Below are 15,719 nucleotides of genomic sequence, written 5' to 3'. Positions count from 1 at the left end.
GTCTGAATTTGTCGCACAGAAAGTTGCAGGCCAAATATGTGTGACATTTCTGCGACTTTAGCTTCTAGAGCATTTTTACAACATTATACATAGGTGCTGAATACATAAAAAGCGACTGTTCAGCGACAGACAAGTCGCATCGGCTGAAAGTAGGCCAGAATGTCAGTCCATGTTGGAGCAGGTTTAGATACAGTCTAAAGCATAGATCTCAAAGTCTGTGCACAGAATTTAGCAAGGGCCTCGCACCTTCTGATGCATCAGGTAGGTGCACTATAGCATAGCCTAACCCTCTGTACTTTGGTCTATATTGATGCGGGACATAGACAGCCAGCTGATGACCAATCCATTAGTGCAATGGATGGCTGGAAGCATTTGTCTTTGCCTTTGCAATACCACAGAAGCAATGCATGGTCAATGTACAGCAATGACACACCTGTGTGAACAGCCAGGAGACCCCCCCATGTTATGTTACATAGTTACATAGTTAGTACGGTCGAAAAAAGACATATGTCCATCAAGTTCAACCAGGGAATTAAGGGGTAGGGGTGTGGCGCGATATTGGGGAAGGGATGAGATTTTATATTTCTTCATAAGCATTAATCTTATTTTGTCAATTAGGAACATTCAGCACCCACCCGCTATCAAGGCAGCTGCCTATCATGTCATGCCCTACCTGCACAGGTGTGCTGGCTACTCAAATGATCCAATTAAGGAGGCCATTTAGTCAGCAGCAGCAGAAGTCCTGTGCCTGGACGCTCCAACAGCGGCCAGACACAAGCAGAAGCAGCAGAAGCAGCAGCAGCACCACCTTTTGTTTTTTGGCTGCAGCAGCAGCAGCAGCAGCAGCAGCAGGCCCACAGGGCTGGCTAGCTGGCTAGCCAGCAAGCAGGTAGCAATGAAAGTAGGAATCTTTCTTTTTAACCCTGTAAGGGGGTGGTGCACTGTACCCGAAGATACTGCCATATCGGGTCAATGCATAGGGCGACGGAAGCAAGCTTCGAAATCGGCCCCCGTTCTCAAAAATCCATTTAATATATGGTCCCCAGATAGGGGACGTATCAGATATTAAACTGATAAGAACAGATACTACACTTGATCTTAGCCAAAAGGCCGAGAAGCGATAACCGTGAAAGGGGCGGGCCCAACAAGGTCCCCTTCATGGGCACTATCACTGCTTGCTGTCAGGGAGGCTGCCAGACAATTTTCCATGCACACTCTGGGCTGGGGGGCAGTCAACCACCAGTACACACAGCAGAACCTAAACCCATACCATTATTGCTAAGCAGCAAGACAGGGGCCCATTGCACTCCCACGGGGCCTTTTTAAATGCAATCCATAACCCGGATTTGCCAGGAACCCTTCTTACTCCTCCTACTTGCATGTGACACTGGGCTTAGGATCTGCATAGGAAACACACACCACACAAGCACACACCTACCTTTGTTGCCTGCAGATGCCTCCTTGGCTGTCCCCAAACGGTATCAAACCAACACCCACGGGAAGCTGTAAGCATAGAGGACATGCCTGCACCCCATTGGACTTACCTGTGTGGGTTAAATCCGGGTTATTTGACAACCTATGGCGGTGATGGTTCTGCTCAGGCAGAGCAGTGCTGATGCTCCTCATAAAGCTGTCGCTGCTGTGAAGGTTCTAGGTGACATCACAATCCCTATGGTTACATACACAACAAAGCTGGGTTGTTGTTGTTTACACTCTGCAAGGCCTGTGGAAGTGAGTGACATCATAGCACTGTAGTTCTGAGGGTTCTAGATGGATGCAACAATCTCCTGTTGCTTCTATGAAGGCCATAATAGACGACATCACCAAACAGCTCCATAGTCACATACACAGCAAAGGAGAGATGTTGTTTACACCTAGTGATGTCAGTGGTATTGAGTGACATCACAGCACAGTGCTAAGGCTCCTGGGCCTGGACACAGCAGCGGCTGCAATATCTCAACGGAGAATACGTTTATATATATGTGTGTGTGTGCGCGTATATATATATATATATATATATATATATATATATATATATATATATTTCTCCGCCGAAATCACTTTTAAACCCATTTCCACCTTTTTTTCCCTTCTCTTCCTCTTACTTTTTTTTCACGTTTTTTTACGTTTTTCTCCTTTTCGCCTCTTTTCTGGGCGTATTATTCTTCTTTTTCTTCTTTTTTTTCGTCTAATGCATACCCCATCAGTGCAGCAATGCTTATTCAATACCGCCAGCAGATGGAGACACTGGGGGATAATTTTCTAAGGATTTATACTGATTTTTCCTGTCTGAATTTGTCGCACAGAAAGTTGCAGGCCAAATATGTGTGACATTTCTGCGACTTTAGCTTCTAGAGCATTTTTACAACATTATACATAGGTGCTGAATACATAAAAAGCGACTGTTCAGCGACAGACAAGTCGCATCGGCTGAAAGTAGGCCAGAATGTCAGTCCATGTTGGAGCAGGTTTAGATACAGTCTAAAGCATAGATCTCAAAGTCTGTGCACAGAATTTAGCAAGGGCCTCGCACCTTCTGATGCATCAGGTAGGTGCACTATAGCATAGCCTAACCCTCTGTACTTTGGTCTATATTGATGCGGGACATAGACAGCCAGCTGATGACCAATCCATTAGTGCAATGGATGGCTGGAAGCATTTGTCTTTGCCTTTGCAATACCACAGAAGCAATGCATGGTCAATGTACAGCAATGACACACCTGTGTGAACAGCCAGGAGACCCCCCCATGTTATGTTACATAGTTACATAGTTAGTACGGTCGAAAAAAGACATATGTCCATCAAGTTCAACCAGGGAATTAAGGGGTAGGGGTGTGGCGCGATATTGGGGAAGGGATGAGATTTTATATTTCTTCATAAGCATTAATCTTATTTTGTCAATTAGGAACATTCAGCACCCACCCGCTATCAAGGCAGCTGCCTATCATGTCATGCCCTACCTGCACAGGTGTGCTGGCTACTCAAATGATCCAATTAAGGAGGCCATTTAGTCAGCAGCAGCAGAAGTCCTGTGCCTGGACGCTCCAACAGCGGCCAGACACAAGCAGAAGCAGCAGAAGCAGCAGCAGCACCACCTTTTGTTTTTTGGCTGCAGCAGCAGCAGCAGCAGCAGCCCACAGGGCTGGCTAGCTGGCTAGCCAGCAAGCAGGTAGCAATGAAAGTAGGAATCTTTCTTTTTAACCCTGTAAGGGGGTGGTGCACTGTACCCGAAGATACTGCCATATCGGGTCAATGCATAGGGCGACGGAAGCAAGCTTCGAAATCGGCCCCCGTTCTCAAAAATCCATTTAATATATGGTCCCCAGATAGGGGACGTATCAGATATTAAACTGATAAGAACAGATACTACACTTGATCTTAGCCAAAAGGCCGAGAAGCGATAACCGTGAAAGGGGCGGGCCCAACAAGGTCCCCTTCATGGGCACTATCACTGCTTGCTGTCAGGGAGGCTGCCAGACAATTTTCCATGCACACTCTGGGCTGGGGGGCAGTCAACCACCAGTACACACAGCAGAACCTAAACCCATACCATTATTGCTAAGCAGCAAGACAGGGGCCCATTGCACTCCCACGGGGCCTTTTTAAATGCAATCCATAACCCGGATTTGCCAGGAACCCTTCTTACTCCTCCTACTTGCATGTGACACTGGGCTTAGGATCTGCATAGGAAACACACACACAAGCACACACCTACCTTTGTTGCCTGCAGATGCCTCCTTGGCTGTCCCCAAACGGTATCAAACCAACACCCACGGGAAGCTGTAAGCATAGAGGACATGCCTGCACCCCATTGGACTTACCTGTGTGGGTTAAATCCGGGTTATTTGACAACCTATGGCGGTGATGGTTCTGCTCAGGCAGAGCAGTGCTGATGCTCCTCATAAAGCTGTCGCTGCTGTGAAGGTTCTAGGTGACATCACAATCCCTATGGTTACATACACAACAAAGCTGGGTTGTTGTTGTTTACACTCTGCAAGGCCTGTGGAAGTGAGTGACATCATAGCACTGTAGTTCTGAGGGTTCTAGATGGATGCAACAATCTCCTGTTGCTTCTATGAAGGCCATAATAGACGACATCACCAAACAGCTCCATAGTCACATACACAGCAAAGGAGAGATGTTGTTTACACCTAGTGATGTCAGTGGTATTGAGTGACATCACAGCACAGTGCTAAGGCTCCTGGGCCTGGACACAGCAGCGGCTGCAATATCTCAACGGAGAATACGTTTATATATATGTGTGTGTGTGCGCGTATATATATATATATATATATATATATATATATATATATATATATATTTCTCCGCCGAAATCACTTTTAAACCCATTTCCACCTTTTTTTCCCTTCTCTTCCTCTTACTTTTTTTTCACGTTTTTTTACGTTTTTCTCCTTTTCGCCTCTTTTCTGGGCGTATTATTCTTCTTTTTCTTCTTTTTTTTCGTCTAATGCATACCCCATCAGTGCAGCAATGCTTATTCAATACCGCCAGCAGATGGAGACACTGGGGGATAATTTTCTAAGGATTTATACTGATTTTTCCTGTCTGAATTTGTCGCACAGAAAGTTGCAGGCCAAATATGTGTGACATTTCTGCGACTTTAGCTTCTAGAGCATTTTTACAACATTATACATAGGTGCTGAATACATAAAAAGCGACTGTTCAGCGACAGACAAGTCGCATCGGCTGAAAGTAGGCCAGAATGTCAGTCCATGTTGGAGCAGGTTTAGATACAGTCTAAAGCATAGATCTCAAAGTCTGTGCACAGAATTTAGCAAGGGCCTCGCACCTTCTGATGCATCAGGTAGGTGCACTATAGCATAGCCTAACCCTCTGTACTTTGGTCTATATTGATGCGGGACATAGACAGCCAGCTGATGACCAATCCATTAGTGCAATGGATGGCTGGAAGCATTTGTCTTTGCCTTTGCAATACCACAGAAGCAATGCATGGTCAATGTACAGCAATGACACACCTGTGTGAACAGCCAGGAGACCCCCCCCCCATGTTATGTTACATAGTTACATAGTTAGTACGGTCGAAAAAAGACATATGTCCATCAAGTTCAACCAGGGAATTAAGGGGTAGGGGTGTGGCGCGATATTGGGGAAGGGATGAGATTTTATATTTCTTCATAAGCATTAATCTTATTTTGTCAATTAGGAACATTCAGCACCCACCCGCTATCAAGGCAGCTGCCTATCATGTCATGCCCTACCTGCACAGGTGTGCTGGCTACTCAAATGATCCAATTAAGGAGGCCATTTAGTCAGCAGCAGCAGAAGTCCTGTGCCTGGACGCTCCAACAGCGGCCAGACACAAGCAGAAGCAGCAGAAGCAGCAGCAGCACCACCTTTTGTTTTTTGGCTGCAGCAGCAGCAGCAGCAGCAGCAAGGCCCACAGGGCTGGCTAGCTGGCTAGCCAGCAAGCAGGTAGCAATGAAAGTAGGAATCTTTCTTTTTAACCCTGTAAGGGGGTGGTGCACTGTACCCGAAGATACTGCCATATCGGGTCAATGCATAGGGCGACGGAAGCAAGCTTCGAAATCGGCCCCCGTTCTCAAAAATCCATTTAATATATGGTCCCCAGATAGGGGACGTATCAGATATTAAACTGATAAGAACAGATACTACACTTGATCTTAGCCAAAAGGCCGAGAAGCGATAACCGTGAAAGGGGCGGGCCCAACAAGGTCCCCTTCATGGGCACTATCACTGCTTGCTGTCAGGGAGGCTGCCAGACAATTTTCCATGCACACTCTGGGCTGGGGGGCAGTCAACCACCAGTACACACAGCAGAACCTAAACCCATACCATTATTGCTAAGCAGCAAGACAGGGGCCCATTGCACTCCCACGGGGCCTTTTTAAATGCAATCCATAACCCGGATTTGCCAGGAACCCTTCTTACTCCTCCTACTTGCATGTGACACTGGGCTTAGGATCTGCATAGGAAACACACACACAAGCACACACCTACCTTTGTTGCCTGCAGATGCCTCCTTGGCTGTCCCCAAACGGTATCAAACCAACACCCACGGGAAGCTGTAAGCATAGAGGACATGCCTGCACCCCATTGGACTTACCTGTGTGGGTTAAATCCGGGTTATTTGACAACCTATGGCGGTGATGGTTCTGCTCAGGCAGAGCAGTGCTGATGCTCCTCATAAAGCTGTCGCTGCTGTGAAGGTTCTAGGTGACATCACAATCCCTATGGTTACATACACAACAAAGCTGGGTTGTTGTTGTTTACACTCTGCAAGGCCTGTGGAAGTGAGTGACATCATAGCACTGTAGTTCTGAGGGTTCTAGATGGATGCAACAATCTCCTGTTGCTTCTATGAAGGCCATAATAGACGACATCACCAAACAGCTCCATAGTCACATACACAGCAAAGGAGAGATGTTGTTTACACCTAGTGATGTCAGTGGTATTGAGTGACATCACAGCACAGTGCTAAGGCTCCTGGGCCTGGACACAGCAGCGGCTGCAATATCTCAACGGAGAATACGTTTATATATATGTGTGTGTGTGCGCGTATATATATATATATATATATATATATATATATATATATATATATATATATTTCTCCGCCGAAATCACTTTTAAACCCATTTCCACCTTTTTTTCCCTTCTCTTCCTCTTACTTTTTTTTCACGTTTTTTTACGTTTTTCTCCTTTTCGCCTCTTTTCTGGGCGTATTATTCTTCTTTTTCTTCTTTTTTTTCGTCTAATGCATACCCCATCAGTGCAGCAATGCTTATTCAATACCGCCAGCAGATGGAGACACTGGGGGATAATTTTCTAAGGATTTATACTGATTTTTCCTGTCTGAATTTGTCGCACAGAAAGTTGCAGGCCAAATATGTGTGACATTTCTGCGACTTTAGCTTCTAGAGCATTTTTACAACATTATACATAGGTGCTGAATACATAAAAAGCGACTGTTCAGCGACAGACAAGTCGCATCGGCTGAAAGTAGGCCAGAATGTCAGTCCATGTTGGAGCAGGTTTAGATACAGTCTAAAGCATAGATCTCAAAGTCTGTGCACAGAATTTAGCAAGGGCCTCGCACCTTCTGATGCATCAGGTAGGTGCACTATAGCATAGCCTAACCCTCTGTACTTTGGTCTATATTGATGCGGGACATAGACAGCCAGCTGATGACCAATCCATTAGTGCAATGGATGGCTGGAAGCATTTGTCTTTGCCTTTGCAATACCACAGAAGCAATGCATGGTCAATGTACAGCAATGACACACCTGTGTGAACAGCCAGGAGACCCCCCCATGTTATGTTACATAGTTACATAGTTAGTACGGTCGAAAAAAGACATATGTCCATCAAGTTCAACCAGGGAATTAAGGGGTAGGGGTGTGGCGCGATATTGGGGAAGGGATGAGATTTTATATTTCTTCATAAGCATTAATCTTATTTTGTCAATTAGGAACATTCAGCACCCACCCGCTATCAAGGCAGCTGCCTATCATGTCATGCCCTACCTGCACAGGTGTGCTGGCTACTCAAATGATCCAATTAAGGAGGCCATTTAGTCAGCAGCAGCAGAAGTCCTGTGCCTGGACGCTCCAACAGCGGCCAGACACAAGCAGAAGCAGCAGAAGCAGCAGCAGCACCACCTTTTGTTTTTTGGCTGCAGCAGCAGCAGCAGCAGCAGCAAGGCCCACAGGGCTGGCTAGCTGGCTAGCCAGCAAGCAGGTAGCAATGAAAGTAGGAATCTTTCTTTTTAACCCTGTAAGGGGGTGGTGCACTGTACCCGAAGATACTGCCATATCGGGTCAATGCATAGGGCGACGGAAGCAAGCTTCGAAATCGGCCCCCGTTCTCAAAAATCCATTTAATATATGGTCCCCAGATAGGGGACGTATCAGATATTAAACTGATAAGAACAGATACTACACTTGATCTTAGCCAAAAGGCCGAGAAGCGATAACCGTGAAAGGGGCGGGCCCAACAAGGTCCCCTTCATGGGCACTATCACTGCTTGCTGTCAGGGAGGCTGCCAGACAATTTTCCATGCACACTCTGGGCTGGGGGGCAGTCAACCACCAGTACACACAGCAGAACCTAAACCCATACCATTATTGCTAAGCAGCAAGACAGGGGCCCATTGCACTCCCACGGGGCCTTTTTAAATGCAATCCATAACCCGGATTTGCCAGGAACCCTTCTTACTCCTCCTACTTGCATGTGACACTGGGCTTAGGATCTGCATAGGAAACACACACACAAGCACACACCTACCTTTGTTGCCTGCAGATGCCTCCTTGGCTGTCCCCAAACGGTATCAAACCAACACCCACGGGAAGCTGTAAGCATAGAGGACATGCCTGCACCCCATTGGACTTACCTGTGTGGGTTAAATCCGGGTTATTTGACAACCTATGGCGGTGATGGTTCTGCTCAGGCAGAGCAGTGCTGATGCTCCTCATAAAGCTGTCGCTGCTGTGAAGGTTCTAGGTGACATCACAATCCCTATGGTTACATACACAACAAAGCTGGGTTGTTGTTGTTTACACTCTGCAAGGCCTGTGGAAGTGAGTGACATCATAGCACTGTAGTTCTGAGGGTTCTAGATGGATGCAACAATCTCCTGTTGCTTCTATGAAGGCCATAATAGACGACATCACCAAACAGCTCCATAGTCACATACACAGCAAAGGAGAGATGTTGTTTACACCTAGTGATGTCAGTGGTATTGAGTGACATCACAGCACAGTGCTAAGGCTCCTGGGCCTGGACACAGCAGCGGCTGCAATATCTCAACGGAGAATACGTTTATATATATGTGTGTGTGTGCGCGTATATATATATATATATATATATATATATATATATATATATATATATATATATATTTCTCCGCCGAAATCACTTTTAAACCCATTTCCACCTTTTTTTCCCTTCTCTTCCTCTTACTTTTTTTTCACGTTTTTTTACGTTTTTCTCCTTTTCGCCTCTTTTCTGGGCGTATTATTCTTCTTTTTCTTCTTTTTTTTCGTCTAATGCATACCCCATCAGTGCAGCAATGCTTATTCAATACCGCCAGCAGATGGAGACACTGGGGGATAATTTTCTAAGGATTTATACTGATTTTTCCTGTCTGAATTTGTCGCACAGAAAGTTGCAGGCCAAATATGTGTGACATTTCTGCGACTTTAGCTTCTAGAGCATTTTTACAACATTATACATAGGTGCTGAATACATAAAAAGCGACTGTTCAGCGACAGACAAGTCGCATCGGCTGAAAGTAGGCCAGAATGTCAGTCCATGTTGGAGCAGGTTTAGATACAGTCTAAAGCATAGATCTCAAAGTCTGTGCACAGAATTTAGCAAGGGCCTCGCACCTTCTGATGCATCAGGTAGGTGCACTATAGCATAGCCTAACCCTCTGTACTTTGGTCTATATTGATGCGGGACATAGACAGCCAGCTGATGACCAATCCATTAGTGCAATGGATGGCTGGAAGCATTTGTCTTTGCCTTTGCAATACCACAGAAGCAATGCATGGTCAATGTACAGCAATGACACACCTGTGTGAACAGCCAGGAGACCCCCCCATGTTATGTTACATAGTTACATAGTTAGTACGGTCGAAAAAAGACATATGTCCATCAAGTTCAACCAGGGAATTAAGGGGTAGGGGTGTGGCGCGATATTGGGGAAGGGATGAGATTTTATATTTCTTCATAAGCATTAATCTTATTTTGTCAATTAGGAACATTCAGCACCCACCCGCTATCAAGGCAGCTGCCTATCATGTCATGCCCTACCTGCACAGGTGTGCTGGCTACTCAAATGATCCAATTAAGTAGGCCATTTAGTCAGCAGCAGCAGAAGTCCTGTGCCTGGACGCTCCAACAGCGGCCAGACACAAGCAGAAGCAGCAGAAGCAGCAGCAGCACCACCTTTTGTTTTTTGGCTGCAGCAGCAGCAGCAGCAGCAGCAAGGCCCACAGGGCTGGCTAGCTGGCTAGCCAGCAAGCAGGTAGCAATGAAAGTAGGAATCTTTCTTTTTAACCCTGTAAGGGGGTGGTGCACTGTACCCGAAGATACTGCCATATCGGGTCAATGCATAGGGCGACGGAAGCAAGCTTCGAAATCGGCCCCCGTTCTCAAAAATCCATTTAATATATGGTCCCCAGATAGGGGACGTATCAGATATTAAACTGATAAGAACAGATACTACACTTGATCTTAGCCAAAAGGCCGAGAAGCGATAACCGTGAAAGGGGCGGGCCCAACAAGGTCCCCTTCATGGGCACTATCACTGCTTGCTGTCAGGGAGGCTGCCAGACAATTTTCCATGCACACTCTGGGCTGGGGGGCAGTCAACCACCAGTACACACAGCAGAACCTAAACCCATACCATTATTGCTAAGCAGCAAGACAGGGGCCCATTGCACTCCCACGGGGCCTTTTTAAATGCAATCCATAACCCGGATTTGCCAGGAACCCTTCTTACTCCTCCTACTTGCATGTGACACTGGGCTTAGGATCTGCATAGGAAACACACACACAAGCACACACCTACCTTTGTTGCCTGCAGATGCCTCCTTGGCTGTCCCCAAACGGTATCAAACCAACACCCACGGGAAGCTGTAAGCATAGAGGACATGCCTGCACCCCATTGGACTTACCTGTGTGGGTTAAATCCGGGTTATTTGACAACCTATGGCGGTGATGGTTCTGCTCAGGCAGAGCAGTGCTGATGCTCCTCATAAAGCTGTCGCTGCTGTGAAGGTTCTAGGTGACATCACAATCCCTATGGTTACATACACAACAAAGCTGGGTTGTTGTTGTTTACACTCTGCAAGGCCTGTGGAAGTGAGTGACATCATAGCACTGTAGTTCTGAGGGTTCTAGATGGATGCAACAATCTCCTGTTGCTTCTATGAAGGCCATAATAGACGACATCACCAAACAGCTCCATAGTCACATACACAGCAAAGGAGAGATGTTGTTTACACCTAGTGATGTCAGTGGTATTGAGTGACATCACAGCACAGTGCTAAGGCTCCTGGGCCTGGACACAGCAGCGGCTGCAATATCTCAACGGAGAATACGTTTATATATATGTGTGTGTGTGCGCGTATATATATATATATATATATATATATATATATATATATATATTTCTCCGCCGAAATCACTTTTAAACCCATTTCCACCTTTTTTTCCCTTCTCTTCCTCTTACTTTTTTTTCACGTTTTTTTACGTTTTTCTCCTTTTCGCCTCTTTTCTGGGCGTATTATTCTTCTTTTTCTTCTTTTTTTTCGTCTAATGCATACCCCATCAGTGCAGCAATGCTTATTCAATACCGCCAGCAGATGGAGACACTGGGGGATAATTTTCTAAGGATTTATACTGATTTTTCCTGTCTGAATTTGTCGCACAGAAAGTTGCAGGCCAAATATGTGTGACATTTCTGCGACTTTAGCTTCTAGAGCATTTTTACAACATTATACATAGGTGCTGAATACATAAAAAGCGACTGTTCAGCGACAGACAAGTCGCATCGGCTGAAAGTAGGCCAGAATGTCAGTCCATGTTGGAGCAGGTTTAGATACAGTCTAAAGCATAGATCTCAAAGTCTGTGCACAGAATTTAGCAAGGGCCTCGCACCTTCTGATGCATCAGGTAGGTGCACTATAGCATAGCCTAACCCTCTGTACTTTGGTCTATATTGATGCGGGACATAGACAGCCAGCTGATGACCAATCCATTAGTGCAATGGATGGCTGGAAGCATTTGTCTTTGCCTTTGCAATACCACAGAAGCAATGCATGGTCAATGTACAGCAATGACACACCTGTGTGAACAGCCAGGAGACCCCCCCATGTTATGTTACATAGTTACATAGTTAGTACGGTCGAAAAAAGACATATGTCCATCAAGTTCAACCAGGGAATTAAGGGGTAGGGGTGTGGCGCGATATTGGGGAAGGGATGAGATTTTATATTTCTTCATAAGCATTAATCTTATTTTGTCAATTAGGAACATTCAGCACCCACCCGCTATCAAGGCAGCTGCCTATCATGTCATGCCCTACCTGCACAGGTGTGCTGGCTACTCAAATGATCCAATTAAGGAGGCCATTTAGTCAGCAGCAGCAGAAGTCCTGTGCCTGGACGCTCCAACAGCGGCCAGACACAAGCAGAAGCAGCAGAAGCAGCAGCAGCACCACCTTTTGTTTTTTGGCTGCAGCAGCAGCAGCAGCAGCAGCAAGGCCCACAGGGCTGGCTAGCTGGCTAGCCAGCAAGCAGGTAGCAATGAAAGTAGGAATCTTTCTTTTTAACCCTGTAAGGGGGTGGTGCACTGTACCCGAAGATACTGCCATATCGGGTCAATGCATAGGGCGACGGAAGCAAGCTTCGAAATCGGCCCCCGTTCTCAAAAATCCATTTAATATATGGTCCCCAGATAGGGGACGTATCAGATATTAAACTGATAAGAACAGATACTACACTTGATCTTAGCCAAAAGGCCGAGAAGCGATAACCGTGAAAGGGGCGGGCCCAACAAGGTCCCCTTCATGGGCACTATCACTGCTTGCTGTCAGGGAGGCTGCCAGACAATTTTCCATGCACACTCTGGGCTGGGGGGCAGTCAACCACCAGTACACACAGCAGAACCTAAACCCATACCATTATTGCTAAGCAGCAAGACAGGGGCCCATTGCACTCCCACGGGGCCTTTTTAAATGCAATCCATAACCCGGATTTGCCAGGAACCCTTCTTACTCCTCCTACTTGCATGTGACACTGGGCTTAGGATCTGCATAGGAAACACACACACAAGCACACACCTACCTTTGTTGCCTGCAGATGCCTCCTTGGCTGTCCCCAAACGGTATCAAACCAACACCCACGGGAAGCTGTAAGCATAGAGGACATGCCTGCACCCCATTGGACTTACCTGTGTGGGTTAAATCCGGGTTATTTGACAACCTATGGCGGTGATGGTTCTGCTCAGGCAGAGCAGTGCTGATGCTCCTCATAAAGCTGTCGCTGCTGTGAAGGTTCTAGGTGACATCACAATCCCTATGGTTACATACACAACAAAGCTGGGTTGTTGTTGTTTACACTCTGCAAGGCCTGTGGAAGTGAGTGACATCATAGCACTGTAGTTCTGAGGGTTCTAGATGGATGCAACAATCTCCTGTTGCTTCTATGAAGGCCATAATAGACGACATCACCAAACAGCTCCATAGTCACATACACAGCAAAGGAGAGATGTTGTTTACACCTAGTGATGTCAGTGGTATTGAGTGACATCACAGCACAGTGCTAAGGCTCCTGGGCCTGGACACAGCAGCGGCTGCAATATCTCAACGGAGAATACGTTTATATATATGTGTGTGTGTGCGCGTATATATATATATATATATATATATATATATATATATATATATATATATATATATTTCTCCGCCGAAATCACTTTTAAACCCATTTCCACCTTTTTTTCCCTTCTCTTCCTCTTACTTTTTTTTCACGTTTTTTTACGTTTTTCTCCTTTTCGCCTCTTTTCTGGGCGTATTATTCTTCTTTTTCTTCTTTTTTTTCGTCTAATGCATACCCCATCAGTGCAGCAATGCTTATTCAATACCGCCAGCAGATGGAGACACTGGGGGATAATTTTCTAAGGATTTATACTGATTTTTCCTGTCTGAATTTGTCGCACAGAAAGTTGCAGGCCAAATATGTGTGACATTTCTGCGACTTTAGCTTCTAGAGCATTTTTACAACATTATACATAGGTGCTGAATACATAAAAAGCGACTGTTCAGCGACAGACAAGTCGCATCGGCTGAAAGTAGGCCAGAATGTCAGTCCATGTTGGAGCAGGTTTAGATACAGTCTAAAGCATAGATCTCAAAGTCTGTGCACAGAATTTAGCAAGGGCCTCGCACCTTCTGATGCATCAGGTAGGTGCACTATAGCATAGCCTAACCCTCTGTACTTTGGTCTATATTGATGCGGGACATAGACAGCCAGCTGATGACCAATCCATTAGTGCAATGGATGGCTGGAAGCATTTGTCTTTGCCTTTGCAATACCACAGAAGCAATGCATGGTCAATGTACAGCAATGACACACCTGTGTGAACAGCCAGGAGACCCCCCCATGTTATGTTACATAGTTACATAGTTAGTACGGTCGAAAAAAGACATATGTCCATCAAGTTCAACCAGGGAATTAAGGGGTAGGGGTGTGGCGCGATATTGGGGAAGGGATGAGATTTTATATTTCTTCATAAGCATTAATCTTATTTTGTCAATTAGGAACATTCAGCACCCACCCGCTATCAAGGCAGCTGCCTATCATGTCATGCCCTACCTGCACAGGTGTGCTGGCTACTCAAATGATCCAATTAAGGAGGCCATTTAGTCAGCAGCAGCAGAAGTCCTGTGCCTGGACGCTCCAACAGCGGCCAGACACAAGCAGAAGCAGCAGAAGCAGCAGCAGCACCACCTTTTGTTTTTTGGCTGCAGCAGCAGCAGCAGCAGCAGCAAGGCCCACAGGGCTGGCTAGCTGGCTAGCCAGCAAGCAGGTAGCAATGAAAGTAGGAATCTTTCTTTTTAACCCTGTAAGGGGGTGGTGCACTGTACCCGAAGATACTGCCATATCGGGTCAATGCATAGGGCGACGGAAGCAAGCTTCGAAATCGGCCCCCGTTCTCAAAAATCCATTTAATATATGGTCCCCAGATAGGGGACGTATCAGATATTAAACTGATAAGAACAGATACTACACTTGATCTTAGCCAAAAGGCCGAGAAGCGATAACCGTGAAAGGGGCGGGCCCAACAAGGTCCCCTTCATGGGCACTATCACTGCTTGCTGTCAGGGAGGCTGCCAGACAATTTTCCATGCACACTCTGGGCTGGGGGGCAGTCAACCACCAGTACGCACAGCAGAACCTAAACCCATACCATTATTGCTAAGCAGCAAGACAGGGGCCCATTGCACTCCCACGGGGCCTTTTTAAATGCAATCCATAACCCGGATTTGCCAGGAACCCTTCTTACTCCTCCTACTTGCATGTGACACTGGGCTTAGGATCTGCATAGGAAACACACACACAAGCACACACCTACCTTTGTTGCCTGCAGATGCCTCCTTGGCTGTCCCCAAACGGTATCAAACCAACACCCACGGGAAGCTGTAAGCATAGAGGACATGCCTGCACCCCATTGGACTTACCTGTGTGGGTTAAATCCGGGTTATTTGACAACCTATGGCGGTGATGGTTCTGCTCAGGCAGAGCAGTGCTGATGCTCCTCATAAAGCTGTCGCTGCTGTGAAGGTTCTAGGTGACATCACAATCCCTATGGTTACATACACAACAAAGCTGGGTTGTTGTTGTTTACACTCTGCAAGGCCTGTGGAAGTGAGTGACATCATAGCACTGTAGTTCTGAGGGTTCTAGATGGATGCAACAATCTCCTGTTGCTTCTATGAAGGCCATAATAGACGACATCACCAAACAGCTCCATAGTCACATACACAGCAAAGGAGAGATGTTGTTTACACCTAGTGATGTCAGTGGTATTGAGTGACATCACAGCACAGTGCTAAGGCTCCTGGGCCTGGACACAGCAGCGGCTGCAATATCTCAACGGAGAATACGTTTATATATATGTGTGCGCGTATATATATATATATATATATA

At 46.1% G+C, this 15,719-nt stretch overlaps 7 non-coding genes across 7 annotated transcripts; all 7 read right to left on the bottom strand.

Moving 5' to 3' along the window:
* Positions 1 to 931: 931 nt before the first annotated feature.
* On the bottom strand, positions 932 to 1,122 carry LOC130325813 (U2 spliceosomal RNA). The gene has a single exon (XR_008870557.1). It is a non-coding gene; the product is annotated as a U2 spliceosomal RNA (small nuclear RNA).
* Positions 1,123 to 3,211: 2,089 nt separating this feature from the next.
* LOC130325812 (U2 spliceosomal RNA) lies at positions 3,212 to 3,402 on the bottom strand. The gene has a single exon (XR_008870556.1). It is a non-coding gene; the product is annotated as a U2 spliceosomal RNA (small nuclear RNA).
* A 2,094-nt stretch (positions 3,403 to 5,496) lies between these two features.
* LOC130325811 (U2 spliceosomal RNA) lies at positions 5,497 to 5,687 on the bottom strand. The gene has a single exon (XR_008870555.1). It is a non-coding gene; the product is annotated as a U2 spliceosomal RNA (small nuclear RNA).
* Positions 5,688 to 7,782: 2,095 nt separating this feature from the next.
* On the bottom strand, positions 7,783 to 7,973 carry LOC130325810 (U2 spliceosomal RNA). Its single transcript, XR_008870554.1, has one exon. It is a non-coding gene; the product is annotated as a U2 spliceosomal RNA (small nuclear RNA).
* Positions 7,974 to 10,072: 2,099 nt separating this feature from the next.
* LOC130325808 (U2 spliceosomal RNA) lies at positions 10,073 to 10,263 on the bottom strand. Its single transcript, XR_008870553.1, has one exon. It is a non-coding gene; the product is annotated as a U2 spliceosomal RNA (small nuclear RNA).
* Positions 10,264 to 12,350: 2,087 nt separating this feature from the next.
* On the bottom strand, positions 12,351 to 12,541 carry LOC130325807 (U2 spliceosomal RNA). Its single transcript, XR_008870552.1, has one exon. It is a non-coding gene; the product is annotated as a U2 spliceosomal RNA (small nuclear RNA).
* Positions 12,542 to 14,640: 2,099 nt separating this feature from the next.
* On the bottom strand, positions 14,641 to 14,831 carry LOC130325806 (U2 spliceosomal RNA). The gene has a single exon (XR_008870551.1). It is a non-coding gene; the product is annotated as a U2 spliceosomal RNA (small nuclear RNA).
* Between the last annotated feature and the right edge of the window lie 888 nt (positions 14,832 to 15,719).

This window comes from Hyla sarda, unplaced genomic scaffold, assembly GCF_029499605.1.
Source record: "Hyla sarda isolate aHylSar1 unplaced genomic scaffold, aHylSar1.hap1 scaffold_2758, whole genome shotgun sequence".
Classification (NCBI taxonomy): Eukaryota; Metazoa; Chordata; class Amphibia; order Anura; family Hylidae; genus Hyla; species Hyla sarda.
The sequence above is the reverse complement of the archived record's forward strand: the minus strand, read 5'-3'. Positions and strand labels throughout refer to the sequence as shown.